Raw genomic sequence first — 15,183 nt, forward strand, 5'->3', positions numbered from 1 at the left:
TGTTTTTAACACTGCCAAAACAGGACATTCTCCAATTGTACATATAGGTGGATATTTAGCCATTATAACGCTGCAAATTACCATGAAGGATGTGAAATTTAGCATCACTGCAGTTTTTCATTTCCATTAAGTAAGATATTCACAAGACTAAGGATGTCACTGTCTGAATAGTCATGTGACTGTTGTAATACAGTCACATGACTGTATTCCAAACCTTACGGATACCTGCATGTGCAATGTTGAAAAATGGCTTTATTTTTGTAACACTGAGCTGGAACAATTTTGAAAGGCTCTGATAAATCATTTCTTTTTGTTATAATATGGCTCAGTATATGCTAACTGCATGCTAGCAGACTGACACTGCAATGCTTACTATTTATTGGAAGACTCATGGGCTTAATGGAATAAGCGGGTTATCATGTATTGTTGTCATTGTTGCTGACATGGGGTCACGCATGTAGTCAGGCCACCGGACCTGTCGGCCGGTCGGTTGGGACAGCTGAGAAGTGGCCTCAGAGCTGTGGGAGTGGCCCGGCCCAGATGGCCGTCCTATACAGCCCAGGGATTCAATACCTTTCTTTTCCCCCCAAACAGACAGATGGACACCAATACAGTGGCCTGAAAGACGTGAGAGAGAGAGAGAGAGAGAGAGAGAGAGAGAGAGAGAGAGAGAGAGAGAGGTGGGGTAGGGGGTGGGGGGTGTCTCGCCTTTCCAAAATCTCTAATTACCACAATTGTTGAAATCTTTTCAGCCTGCTTTTTTCTTGCTCTTCTGATACAAAAAGCTCCCTCTCAACATGCACTGCAAGCCCTCCTGAGAATTCCTATAAGAGACCAGACTGTTTCACACAAGACAGAAAGACAGAGAGAGAGGGAAAAAGGAAAAACACAGAGAAGGGAAGGAGAGAGGAGAAAAAAGCACATTAAAGATATGCAAATCCAACTGTCTGGGGTGAAGAGCATTAACCAGCGTTAGTAGGATAGCTGCCGCTATTTTTAGTGTTTGCATGTGTGTGTGAGCGCACACATGAATGTGTGTGTCTGTCTCTCTCTCTCTCTCTCTGCCGAGGTGTGTGATGACTTCCTTAAGCCCAGGCTTTCATGTTCTAGTGAGACAGTCTGGGCGTCGAGATATGTCGGCAGAAATATTCTGCCTAATTGAGACACTTCACAAATGAAGCTGTCAAGCTCGGGCTTCAAACAGAATACACAACAGCAGTTGAAAGAGAATTTCTAGGACAGCAGTGTGAAGGAGTTTCTTTCTCTTTTTTCTAAACAAGTACAGTGCGTTAAATGATTACAGGTTGGTTTCAGGACAATCATCAGAGTTGCCAAGGATGTTTAAAAAAAAAAAAACTTCCACAGGGAGTCGAGAAGAGTCAAAAATAGCAGCCATGCCAATCACATCTTCAAGTCAAATAGAATAAGTCAGGGGGAGGGATGCGTTCAACTCACTGGCTTTGTACACATGGTTTTGCATCACCCAAGGCCAATGTCGACGGCATCCACTGCAGAGGGCTTTCAGGTGATGTAATGTAGCGTCTGGTGGCCATGTTGGCCTGTCTTAGTTCCTGGAAGCAGCACGCTTGTTTACGAATGTGCAACATGGTCTGCATTCAGAGCCCAGAAGACACATCTTTTAGACACAAATTGATCGCACTGTATTTTATTCTTTCTCTGTCTTCAAATTCAAGCAGGTCTGCAACATTTTTTGAGTCATACTACTCCTTAAGGCCCCTTTACACAGAACGACATCGGGCTGTCTGAGATGAAAGTTGACGGATGTGAGAGAAATGTGGTCAAATTTTTGGTCGTCAATCCAAAAAGATGGTCCTAGATCTCACTGTGAGACACGTCCAACAAGGGCTTTGTTTCCTAAAGTTAGAAACATCGCAGAGGCTTTCTAGATAATTAGGCCTAGTTTAGGGGAAAATGCACAAAAACTATAATTCAGCAGACACAAATCAAGTAGCATCAAAGAAGCTACCATCATAATCTTATTTAAAAGTGAATTACTACTTTATCACCATGACATCAGCTAGCCTTTGTGATGTTTTCAGGCGTGCTTTACTTTTGCAGCAGCCTGGTTGGCTACGTTTTTAAGAGGTTTGTCACAAATTGAATAATTTTAACAGTTTCGCCCACATTTTCAACCCTCTTGCCGGGATACTGTGTTGAACGTGTTCTCATGGGGTGGGAAATTGCTTCCTGACATGACATTACCTCGACTTGTGTATGGAGTCATGTAAAACAGTGATGTAGGTCTTTGCAGGACTGGTGGAGGCTGTGCAGCCATCCCCCACTATCAGAGCCAAGTTTCACTGATAATAAAACTTTTTATCTGCGCTGATTAATCGACCAACCCTATGTTTTTATTTCCTGTTGCCATGGTTGTCACTGTCTAAAATATGTAAGGAAAAGCAGACACTACTACCAGGACAGAAATAAAACTTCGTAGGCAAGAGAGTCAAGAGCATTTAACAGACGTTTCTAGGTTTCACTTTGGGTAACTGACACTTTTCAGTGCGTCAGAGGGATGACTGGGCCCTTTAGTTTGGCAAACTCAGTGTTATGCCTTTTTCACATAACATGTCGTTATCCTGTAAAAATGCCAGCTCATATTCTTTTGCATGAATAACCATTCAAAGTTTGTAAGACTTGTAAGACTATAAATAACAGTATTTAAAAAAAAAACAAAAAAACATTTGAAGTCATGACGTCAGGTCTGGGCTAGCCTCTCTTCCACCAGCTTCTATAAATCAAAAAAAAGGAAGCGGTTACATTGTAAGACAAATCAGTATCCACTACAGCACTTTGTATCAGAAGTGCAGGTACTTGGTTTTGTCCATATCGATAAATTTATCAAAGCTCACCAAGTTTTCTTTTTCTAAACACTTCTACAGCACTAAGTCCTTTCCCTTCTGCTGTTACAGAAATACCTGAGCTAACTGCGCACCCGTCCATTTGTTCAGGGACTCAGCTCTTCACTGAACAGTAACATTTAGCCCTCAAAGGTCAAGGGCTTATGGGAAATGGTGCCTCTTAAATGCCGCTACCAACCATATCAAGCAAATTACACTATAAGATCATTTTTCAAAGAACGATCATGCTTATCTAGACATTTCAAGTGAGTCACGTAACATAGTGTTGAGAAAAGCTCTCTTCCAAGGCTGGACTTTTTGGTTATTAGAGTTCTTAGATATGTCCATGAGATTTTTAATTTGATTTTCTTTCTTCTGGAACAGAGCAGAATTTTTGGTTTCACTCACGCTCTCTAACCCCTTAGCTGCCAGGCTGCCGCAGAGATCACTCAGTTTTTATTTTCACACTCCATAAGCATCAGTTTTGAACAGCATGGCCTCTTACTGTGATGCCCTGGTGGCTTAGTGATTAATGTGCATAGCATATCACTGCAATGCCCCTGACTCAGTTAAGGACCTCTCCCTTTTATCTTTCAGTTTTATTGTTGTTGTGAACTCTAATGACAATTAAAAATATTTAATTAAATGAATAAACATTTAGTCAGCAACTACTTAAGTATCTATATGCGGCGTCTTTATTGCAATTACTTGTAAAAGTTGCAAGCTTGCTACATTTGAAAAATATTGCAAAGGAATTCATTGTCTAAGCCATCATCAATGCTTAAGGCGAATATAAGAAATCCACAAGTGGTGAGAAGTTCAGTTCTTCCCACATATCTGTAACATGCTGGATAAAAAATAGTATATGTAATGCTGTAAATGGGGATTTGGATTTGGAACATGGTTTCATAAATGGGTGTAGATAAAAGTGCTTTTTTTTTTTTTTTTTTTTTCCTTACAGGTGATTCAATTAATCTACAATCACCAAGAGCCACCATACAAACAGGACCGTCAGTTCTCAGGTGTTCAGATGAATTGAGATACAGTGACAGTAAAGGTCATAGTGAGTGAGGCCTCATGCCCTGTTTGGAAGAATCTGTACCAGTCTGTACATGGACCATACAGGTAAAATGGATGACAACTGAGCTCTTGCAAGAATACTTCTGGTGTGCTTTGAACAAATGTGGCTGTAAAATAAAGCCAGAACTGAGTCCCCACAGGCAATATTCTGGTATAATATTAGAGGGGCAATCAACTTATTACTTTATAAATGAAGATCAGTTTACTCTTCATGAGGAGTGCTACTCAGCCTGTGAAAACAGTTAATGTCTTTTGTGGCCCTGGAAGAAAATAACCTTGATGATATTGTGAAATAGGCCAGTCGGCCATCAGGGTTAATTTACCTCAGTTTTTTGCTTGACACTTTAAATCTTTTACAAAATGCCTTTGATGAAAGCTGAGAGTGTGGAGTCTGAAAGACAGAGAGGGTCAACTGAAAGATGCTACTGAGATTTGTAGGCAGTGAAGGAGCCATGGGTTTAGGGATGTGACTCTTTCTAGGGACTTAAAGTCAGGATGGTTTAAAAACGTCTCTTGCAAGCCCCCCAGCTTCATTGAAGTGCAATACTAAATCACTGGAGGAAGGTACAAATGTGGAGAAAGCAGGCTGGGATCTCCAATAAGTCCATCAGCTGCAAGAAATACGCTGAGTACACTGACAGGACTCACTTAAGACTCACTTTCCAAGTAATGGCATCTGAGCATGTGGTCCATTTAATTACACACACTCAAGGAAGCTGACCAATCTATTGAGATGAATAAAAGCAGTCATACAGTTAGGGAAATGATGCATTTCGTATCCCTGCATGGTGTGGAAAAAGCTTTGGAAGAGTTTAATTGTGCAATGTTTCCTTTCCATCAGCATGACATTAATTTGTTGTGCTCTGCTGTATTTTTTAAAATGCATAGCTAACGCATAGCAGCAGCAGAGCACTGCACGCTGATTTCAAGGGAGGCCTTTCTTCCTGATAGCTCATGGCTGCAGCAGAGCTTGGGGCAACTGTGATGAAGGTGCATAACTGTGTGGAAAGTGGATCAGTAAAACAATATGTGAGTCTCTGCTCTGAAACTTTCATCATGAACTCTAATACTTTACTGTGTTTGTCAGTGCAGTCTTTGTTTAGACAAGAAGAGCCGAGCCCTGAGAACAGCAGGCTACTGAGGGCCTGCCGCAGAGTGTGATACCAATGGCTACGGATAGCATATGGCACTGGGAACTAGATACAACACAAACAAACACAGGACACAGGGATGGGCAGGCACAGATGATGGGATTACATAGGCAGTATACTGTATGTGTGTGTGTGTGTGTGTGTGTGTGTGTGTGTGTGTGTGTGTGGGCGCGTGTGTGCATATTATTGATGGTTATAGTTGTTCAGTATGTGTGTACTTTACAGTTTTTCAGCACCAAAGGGCAGCATATTGATAAAACTAAAAAGACTGAATTCTATGTGAAGATATTTTCAGTAGATGTGCCTACAGGAGGAAATTCCATGCCAGTGTCACTTCTTCAGAGCATATACATGTGGAGAGAGAAAGGTAAAATATTAATGAGATGGATTGCAACAGACACATCAGCCCGTGGCTGACACCTTTGACAGCAACTGTTAGCATCAAATTTCTAAAGCACAACAAAGTGTCCAGACATAAGACAACAATGGACGAGGCAGAGGCAAAGAAATGTCATGAAGTGCAGCTTGTCTGACAAGTCCATTACAGTATTTAGTGTATCAGCACACCCTGGAATGTGTAATCTTAGTATACCATGGTCACTTGTCAGAGTAAAGAAAAACTCAAAAATTTATTTATTTTTTTTTGTTACTTTTCATTTCTTCTTTTTAAAGTTTTAACATTTCTGCACTCTCCTATGATCTCATTACCTTTTTTGGATTGTGTATCTTTTCAGATTCTTGTTCACGTAGTTTTAGCAATTTATTAACAAGTTGTTTATTAATGATTTGTTTATGAATCCAATTGAACCACCTTGCAGTAGTAGAGCAATGTCCCTGTTTTATTTTCACGCAGTGAGACACAACCGACATTTCTCCTGAAGGTATGAAGCTATACAACTAATTGACACTGGTGCTGGTAACACGCCAACAAATGCAACATGTAGCAATGCCAATGAAAATAAAGAACACTGCAAGCTGCCAAACATGAATGCAAACAGTAAACAACGCAGCATTTCTGAAGGCTGACAAAGGTTTATAAGAAATTCAGCTTGTTGGAGCCCAAGGATTCACAAGATGCATTTTGGTCAGAAACAACTTGAGGCAAGTTGCAGCAAGGAAGCTGCTCAGAGTATGTTAACTGTTTATCAATAATGTCAGTGTTGTTATTGTTGCTTATGTTTATGTCTCATGTAGAGCACTTTGAATTTTGAATTTGAAATATTTTTCCCCCAGTGTAAATTTGCAGTTTTCTTTAAATGAAATCCTCAGTTTTCCTCAACAGACAGTAAAAAGACTGGATATTTTAATATATTGTAATGTAGGTTCCTGTTACTGCCATCCGTTTTAATATGGAAACTTCATTGATCATGTTTTTCCTGTAAGTTTGGCGTAGGGTCGGGTTGAATGATGGTATATATTGTTCGCCGATAGACTACTGGTAGAGATATGTTTCCACTGTGGGAGCTATCCCTTTAGTTCCACCGGGCATGGCTGCGTCTCATTCTGACCATTACGCAGCCACCAGAGTTGTTCTCAGCCTTTCCGGACAAAGCTTTGATCCCATCAGACGCACTGCAGAGCATTTCAGAAGCATCCCAGGGGCGGCTCTCCGCTCTGCTCTGTTGAGAATATGCACCTAGTCTATTCTGACTCCACATCAAGCTGCACAGAACAGATCGAGCCAAGCAGGAAGTCAAATGCAGGAAGGGCTTGGTCATTTTCAAAATAAAACACCCTGTGCAGTCACAGGGTGCACTGTCTGCTACCCAGCAACACAGCGACCAAGATGTGTCCAAATATATGCAGTATTTGTATCAACAAAAATCATCATCGCCAAGGCGCCACCCCTCACCTAACTCTGGACAATGTCCGGACCTGATTCTGAGGACAGTGCCCAGCTTCAGTGTCTCTCTGCTATATATTTGGGGTGGGCAGCAGAATGAAGCACCTTAAATAACTAATCCAATTTTGCAACTGTACAGACTGTGCACTGATTTAGAACTGTTGGAGTCCAGATATACATTTCTAACAGGCACTCATTTATAATGTCCATGATGCAAAAACCTGCAAAATGACAACAGCACTGCTGCTTGAAATGGATCCAGTCCACAGAGTCTGGTGCCAGGAGCCAAATCAAGTCCAAGTAATGTATGAAGACTCATTACTGATGATTTTCTTTGTTCAAGAGACAGTATATATTTTATAGTAATCTTTTGATCTGCCAGCTTGTAACAATCCTTTCTTCCAAATTAGAATCAAATTGAAAATGTTGCCTTTACGACAGCACTGGTATAGCTGTTTAAAGGAGCTGTCAGGAGAGGGATTAGCATTCACTGCAGCAGAAGTCTGGTGGATCGTAGCCAGAGGAGAGAAAGGCGAGTGGGGTCTGACAAAAAGCAGGAGGCCTAAAGTCAGCCCGGCCCGGGGCGAAAGCTGCACTCCACAGGGACACAAACACACTGAACTCTAGCTCAAGTCTCCTCTGATAAACAATGAGCGCAAAAACACACACATGTGGGCAGCACACATGAGCATACATGAAAATACATGCAGCACACATTGTGTTTGTGGAGGAGACGGTAAAGCCACGGGCCTGTTGTACAAAAGGATCCTTTGTTCTATTACTGCAACGCACACACACACACACACACACACACACACACACACACACACACACACACACAAACAAAAAAAACAAAAAAACATGAGTGATCCATGCATACCAGGCAGAGAGAGAGAGAGGCTGCAGGTTCAAGGCTGTCGAGGACTGTTGAAGTCTGCAAGTTGTATCTATCTCATACATCTGTGTTGTCTCGCTGGAGTACAGCTACACTGCATACCATCCTGTACATTCATCTAGTGTTTCATGTTAAGAGGGAGAGAGAGAGAGTCTGTGTGTGTGTGTGTGTGTGTGTGTTCATGTGTGTGTGCGAGCGCGCGTGTGCATACCCTGAGATAAAGACACTGTGAGCGCATGCTGTATTTGTGTCGGGTCACCTTACAGCAGGTTCTATCAGGAGATGAAGATGAACTGTTAGGAGAGAAATGTCTCTCTGTGTCAGTATATCAGTCTGGCAGCTTCACCCCTCCTCCATCCTGCCACCTTACATCTCTCACATACACTCCATTTTTAAGCTGATGTCTCTATGCAAACATGAAGACATCACAGAAATATGCAGGAATGTACAGTATATCAAAATGCAAACACAGACCCTTTTTCCTTTCGTTAAAAATCATGTCTGTCATGAAGATGTTCGCTTTGCAGCATACAATTAACCCATTAAGAAAACAGGGCCCCACTGATTACACTGGCAGCGTCTATGAGCCACAACACTTTACTTTGTGCGAGTTGGATTTACAGAACAGGAAGTGAATGTTGTCAGAGCACAGCACAGGTGAAAGGCCCCCAAATCATGATTTCAAGTAACAAGTGCTTAGAAAGAAATTGGGTGGGGTTTAATCAGATTTGATTGACAGTGCCTGACTACATCAGGAGCCCGTATCAGGAGCACATGACACATCCCTCCCATCGACATTCCTTGAAGCAGCTCGGAGCAGCAGCAGTGTCCATTTTGCCATAAAAGAAATATGATGATTTGTGTCAATCTCATCCACGATTGACATCATTTTTTGTCTGCATTTTCTTCATTTTGCTGCTTTTAATGGGTCTATCTATTTTTCTCACTCAGGAAGATGTCATCCTTGTTGTTAATCTAATCTCAATCTACAAATCTCTGCTTGGCTCAATTTCTCCAACCTGGGGGAACAGCCTGCCAATAAGCACAACATTTGGAACCAGACTAAAACAATCAGACACAGCCTGGGTACATACCAGGCTAAAAAAGAATCAAACAAATTACCACAGAAACCAAAAAAAATCTTCAAGTTAGACCAGAGGATCATTGTTGTTCAGTTGGTTAGTGGATGATTCCTCCAACACAGTGGAACAAATACCGGCCTGGTAGCCATATTGCCTGATTGCTATCAATATTCATTGGCATTTATTTGTCCTAATACTTTTTACACAGCACCACTACGAGGTCAAAACTTCCTTTTGACCAACACTTTGGATTCTAATGTGTTCGCTCACCCCCTGACCTTTACTAGTGAGCCACTAAAAAGTTTAACCAATACAGCTCTAAATGTACTGGGCTGACTGCCATGAAATACACTGAGCTATAACGGTCTATAGTGGATAAAATCTGAATTTCTATGACCCCATGACCTTTCATTTTACATTTCTAGCAACACAACTTGTAAGGCTATAAAAACAGCAAGTATGTCCAACATTGTTTCAGTAGTACAATACGTTCACAATAAAGATAATAGATAATAAGAGCTTCACACTTGAAAAAAAAAACAAAACAAAACACATACTTCACATACAGAAACACTGGGTGTGCCGTAGTTTTCTGATGCATGCTCAGGAAGAAAAGAAATGGGGCATTTTCTTCATTCATACTGGAGTCAACAAGCAAAGAAAAAAAAAAAAACGTATATGAGGAAGAAACTCTAAAAGCCTAGAATATGTAGAATATGAACAGATGGGGACAGGAAACTGAGGAAGAGGCAGCACTGGGTCAAGGCCCAGACCTAATTGAATAGATGAGATGAAAGGCAGATAGAGCTCACTAAGTGATTTAAGGCCCACAAGGGCAGACAGAGCAGAAATGACTGTGACTATTAATGATTAAAAACATCTACATGACTACAATCACTAGATGCCAGAGCCCTTCTACTTACGTTAGATCAAGACGCTACTTTGCCAACATTGTCCTCTCATAAAAGGGTTAGAGTATTCATCTAGAAGACGAGTGTAAAAACAGCTATTTGTTCCACTTTAAATGGGCAACTTTCATGAATTCCAAACATGCTGCACAAACCATTGAACTTGTTTGGAAGTACACACTGCCAGTTATTGACCATTTGCTAAACCCCTCCTCCGAACACCAACTGTCCAGTCATAGTTTAGCAGCAAAACTTTGGACTTGCCCACACGCTGAAGCAGTGTGCATGGGGTCAATTGTACTAGAATCATCTGTATTTAAAGAGTGTAGAGAGACTCTCCAAAACCAAAAATACAAGAGCAAAAGTGTGAGGACTGGATTAACCAGTATGTTTGTCTACTCTGACGAGAGCTGCAATCAGCTCCATGCATGCCCTGCTAACTAGCTTACTGAGCACCTACAGTCATAACTGAGCCTTATTTCAAAGGAAGATGAGTCCATCATTAACTAAAATGAGTTTGTTAAGTTACAGGTCACATTGGAAAAGTCCAGTTCAAAACTAGCACATCTACAGTGGAATACTTCCCTGCTGTATGGAAGTCCATCCTGGAGCTTAGGCTAAGAATCTGTCCTGACTTTGTACTTCTCCATCGTTTATTCGTCATCCCAAAAGACTATTGACATGTTAAAAATTCAAACTTTTGGAAAATGCAAACATCTATGTAAAGTAAGCAGCCAAACATGGTTATGTTAGAAGGAATAACACTTGGACTAACTATCTCTACACTCCTTCTGCTGTTTCTTTATTTCTAGGTCTTCTTCATGGATCATCAACCAGCAAGGATACTTTTAGAAGGGACATGGAGCTTTAGCGTCTTTTAGCACAGTATCATGTATGTAGGCATCAAGTGCAATAGCCTATTTAAGATCTTAAGAATTATTCAATATGCAGTATCATGTTGAGCTTCAGTCAGTTTAAGGATAGGAGCGCTGGCTGAAAGACTGACTGACCTATGATGAGCACACAGAGCTGTGGAAATAATTCCAGCTCCATTCAATTTTGCACTCCAGCTTCACCACATCTGTTTTTGGTATGCAATGAATGGCTTCATACTGAACCTGAAAACAGAGGCATCATTTTTAAGCACCTGCTACCAACCAGTGAAGTCAAGGTATTTTTTGATTACAGTACTTATTCAAAGTTATAATGCTGCATGTTGCAGAGGTCCTCCGCCTGTCAATAGATAAGATGTCTCATTCTCCCTTCCACAGGCACTAAATCTGAAAGAACATCATTCATCTGCTTTTTAATGGAGCTTTAATGTCTAAAGCTGCTTCACAGTTTCTTTCTCACAAACAAGAACATTTTTGGAATAGCAATTGTCAAATTTTAAGATGCTCTATTCTGGCACAGACTACTGGCACTAAATGATGTCTGTGTGCAGATTCAAACCACTGGAACACTATTCAAATATACTGTATATAATGCTATACACAAGCAATCTCAATGTTTAAGACACAAATCAAATCTGCTTTTATTCCCTGTTGGCATATCAAAATAGCACAAGCACGGCTGTGAGCTATTACTAATAATATAGATGGGATAATACATCTGGGAATGTGAGTTACAGACAATCAAAGAAAGAACATTAACAACAAGAGTGTGAGGTAACGCCTTTCTGTCTGACTGTCTGTCTGACTCTGTCTGGTCCTCTGTCTTTTTCTTCTGCTGCTTGCCCCACCCCATTCACACACAATCTCTTTTTTTAAATAAAAACCCAAGACAACAATCTAATATGCTTGTATGCATGCTTATGAATGTGCCCACTTTTATCAGAAAAAGTCTGACATTGCTGCGCACGCACACACACACACACACACACACACACACACACACACACACACACACAGACATACACACACACACACACACACACACACACATTCAAATACACTGGAAATCTGGGCTCCGAGCAGCCGTTCTCAGTCTGTAATTACCTTATTTGACACTGAGTAGATGGCATTTGCGTGCATGCATTCGCACCCACCCACAACAAACCCATTTGCATCAAACCGAGGGTGCGCGCACACATTCACACACACACACACACACACACACACTCACTCATCAACTTTGCATCCACCCTCAGCAACCAGCTCCAGTGTCTGAGACGAAAGGAAGATGGTGAAGGTCAGACAGACAGACAGACAGACAGAGACAGGCCATTAAAATTAAACAGTTGGATCTAATTATTACAGGGAGATGATCATTTATTGCTGAAGACAAGGAGTCATTCAGTTTAAATTGCAATGGCGATCATAATGTGTTTATGTACAAGCTCTGATATTTAAGTTAAACCTCTTGGATGGCTTGCATTTTTTAAACAATAGCTATTCAATGCATTTGCTGTATTTCTATGTTACGCTAACGGCCCCTGGATCTATCTCTATACTTAACACACAGGCTTGAGAGTGGTATCAATCTTTTCATCTAATTCTAACACAAGTGTTGAAGCATAATTACCAAAAGTATGTTAACAACTTAATATAGTTTATGATCTGTCTTATTGGTTATTACTGTTTTTTTTAATCATTTAATTTGCTTAAATCTGGTGTTTTGTTTTTAAGTTGCACTGATCAAATGATGTGTGATCTAAACGGGGTCTTTCAAAGTGATGAATGCACAGGAAATGTTCATCAGGCTCTGCAGGAAAACTTTCACATCTTTCATCTTATTGTTTGTTTTCCAGCCCACAGACTCTGATTCCATCCCATTTCTAGGCCAGCAGGAAGCTCTGATGCAACTACCTGCTCGACACCAAACAGCAGACAAACAAAGTTAGCAAGTAGCTGGTGAACATACCGGAGCATCTGCCAGCTAAAGACCCAGATATCTTTCTCAGGAGTCAGTCGAGAGCAAACCAGGCCAAAAAAAGAGTGAACGCTGTACTTACATTGGCCAGGTGACAAACTCATTCAGTCAATCAGTCAATTGTGCAAATCATTGCTGTCTGATGATTCTACTTCAAACTGTGTCTAATAGTTTGGGCAGAAAATCAATCCATGGTTGGTTTGGTGATTCCTTTACTGCACTGAAGCAACTCCTGATAAATACTGTACGTCTCCTTTGCTCGCACTCATCAGCACAGAATCCACTTTCCTCCACAGTTCTGCATGAAAAGTTTGCTTCTTAACTTCTCGAGTTATTAGATTTGACTAGCTCATTTTTCATCTTGACAGCTTCATTAAAGCACCCTGAAAAAGCTCAAAATATTTGTGTGCGTGTGTGTGTGTGTCAGTATGTGTGTGTGATCACGAATACAGTCTCACTCGCCCATTTCCCTCAAGTCTGCTCGTCCCTGACGCTATTTCAAAAGCTGTTTTTTTAGTTTCTTTCTTCCCATCTCTCTTTCAATATGTCCCTCCTTCACCACCATTGTCCCTCTCTTCTCTATCATCCATCTCACTGTGCTTCATTACCCTTCACTCTTCCCATCATTATCTCTACGTTTTTACCCCCCTTCGCTCACCCTCCATCTTATCACTCTTTCTTCTGCTCCTCCTCCATGATACGTTCTCTGCTTTTTTCACCAGAGTAAAACACACATACACACACACACACACAAACACTTGTCTGCTGGCTGCCCGTTTGTCTCTAGCCTCTCCAAACCTTTCCCTGCTTTGGCATTGGCTGGTTGGAGCATCTGCTGGATTGGTATTGGCTGGTTCCAGCAGGTGAGGCATAGCTGTGCCACTTAATCAATGCCCTGCAGTGGGGGAAGCATGTGCCAGACACACAGTGCAGTAACAGCAGCAGCAGCCGTCAGCATTGGCAGCTCTCCATGAAGCTGAGCATGGGGATGGCATGACCTTCAGACAGCCGGGACCAGCAGGAGAAATACACACACATACACACAAATACAAGCTGTGCATATTTTCCTTTCAAAACACATTCTTTCCCAAAATGTCCGCAGGCCACGCCCAGAACTCCACCTTTCCTCTGCAGAGGCGAAGACTCAACCTCTCACAATGGGAGAACGGCTGTGAGTGTGGCAAGCAGGCATGGCAGTACTTTGTGAAGGTCAAGACGAGGCTCAGATGGCACATTTACAGACACAAGACACACAGACTGCAGAGGCTGCCACCTGCATGGAACACAAGTGCTGTATGCTCCATTAAAAGGAGAAACAACAACAAAGTCAAGAATATATGGATTATACATCATGATATTATAATGTTATATGCCAAAACATTTTGGAAGTTCTAAACAGTTGGAACAGCTGGAAACAGTTTTGAACTGATATCCTGAAGATCCAGTCATGACAAAGGATTGCAAGTAACTGCCATTATATCTGGATTAAACGTACCCTGCTTCCATTAGGGTGTGTCATCATATCTCACCCATTTTTTATTAACGATACAAAAAAATATCAAATGAATTGCCACCTGATCTTAACGGGGCTGGTGGCAGTTTTTGGATTACGTCAGACTGATTTGAGGCAAAATGCATACCCCTCTCTTCCAGTTTAAATATTTTCCCTTAAATCTCCAATATTTTTAATCTTCCTTCAAACAAAGTTGACAGGAGGCATAACCACCTATTTGATATGTTAACTAAATTCCCCTCCAGAGCAGCAGGTGGCAATATTTAGAACATTAGCTGTAACATCTGTTGGCGAGCAGTCATTCACTCAAACAGCAGCCACCAATAAAACAACATGAAGAAGAAGACAAGAAGGATGAATGTGAAAGGGATGGAGTTCCTGCCAAAGAAGCGAAACATATCTCAACAAATGGGAGGAGGCTGACCCGTACTTAATGAAGAGTAATGTCGGTCAAAGCCATGCTTTTTGTAAAATATATCACATGGATTTTAGTGTATCAGACGGAGCAAAACACAACAAATCTGCCAAGTATGAGTGCCCAGAAACCTGCTCCACCAATGACTGTATTTCTACCATCTCTCCACCCATTTTCTCCATCACCCTCTCCTACCAACTGTCTCACCTGCCAGTAGCTTCTCTCACAATCACAACTGAAGCATAATGTGTGAGTGATGAGTACATATCCTTCAAGTAATACTTAGATAAACTAAGCCCTGGATTTCTATGACCTTTGTGTTTGCTATCATGCAGGGATGTTCACAGCGTTTCACTTTCAACCTGGTATCTGACTTAATGTAGGAGCTAGTTAACCCAATCCTTGATGCTCTGATATTTTACAGCAAGTGGTTCCCTAGTTGTGATTTCAGGATTCATCGTGCGCACTGTTGTCTAAATGTAGGGGTAAATATCTCTTATTTTCAAATCACAATGTTGACAGGTAGGGGCAAAGATACTGTGTGAGGTGAAGGAGACGTGCATG

General features: G+C 41.3%; 1 long non-coding RNA gene across 2 annotated transcripts in view; it reads right to left on the reverse strand.

The window, feature by feature from the left end:
- The window catches only part of LOC143323042 (uncharacterized), a 104,310-nt gene that overhangs the window by 45,809 nt on the left and 43,318 nt on the right, over nucleotides 1-15,183 (reverse strand). The window contains exon 3 of one of the 2 annotated variants that reach the window (XR_013077380.1): nucleotides 730-839. The exons of the other annotated variant lie outside the window; for it this stretch is intronic. This is a non-coding gene — a long non-coding RNA (uncharacterized LOC143323042). The remainder of the gene's footprint in view (nucleotides 1-729; nucleotides 840-15,183) is intronic. 2 annotated transcript variants of the gene reach the window in all.

The sequence above is a fragment of the Chaetodon auriga genome, chromosome 7, assembly GCF_051107435.1.
Source record: "Chaetodon auriga isolate fChaAug3 chromosome 7, fChaAug3.hap1, whole genome shotgun sequence".
NCBI classification, from domain to species: Eukaryota; Metazoa; Chordata; class Actinopteri; order Chaetodontiformes; family Chaetodontidae; genus Chaetodon; species Chaetodon auriga.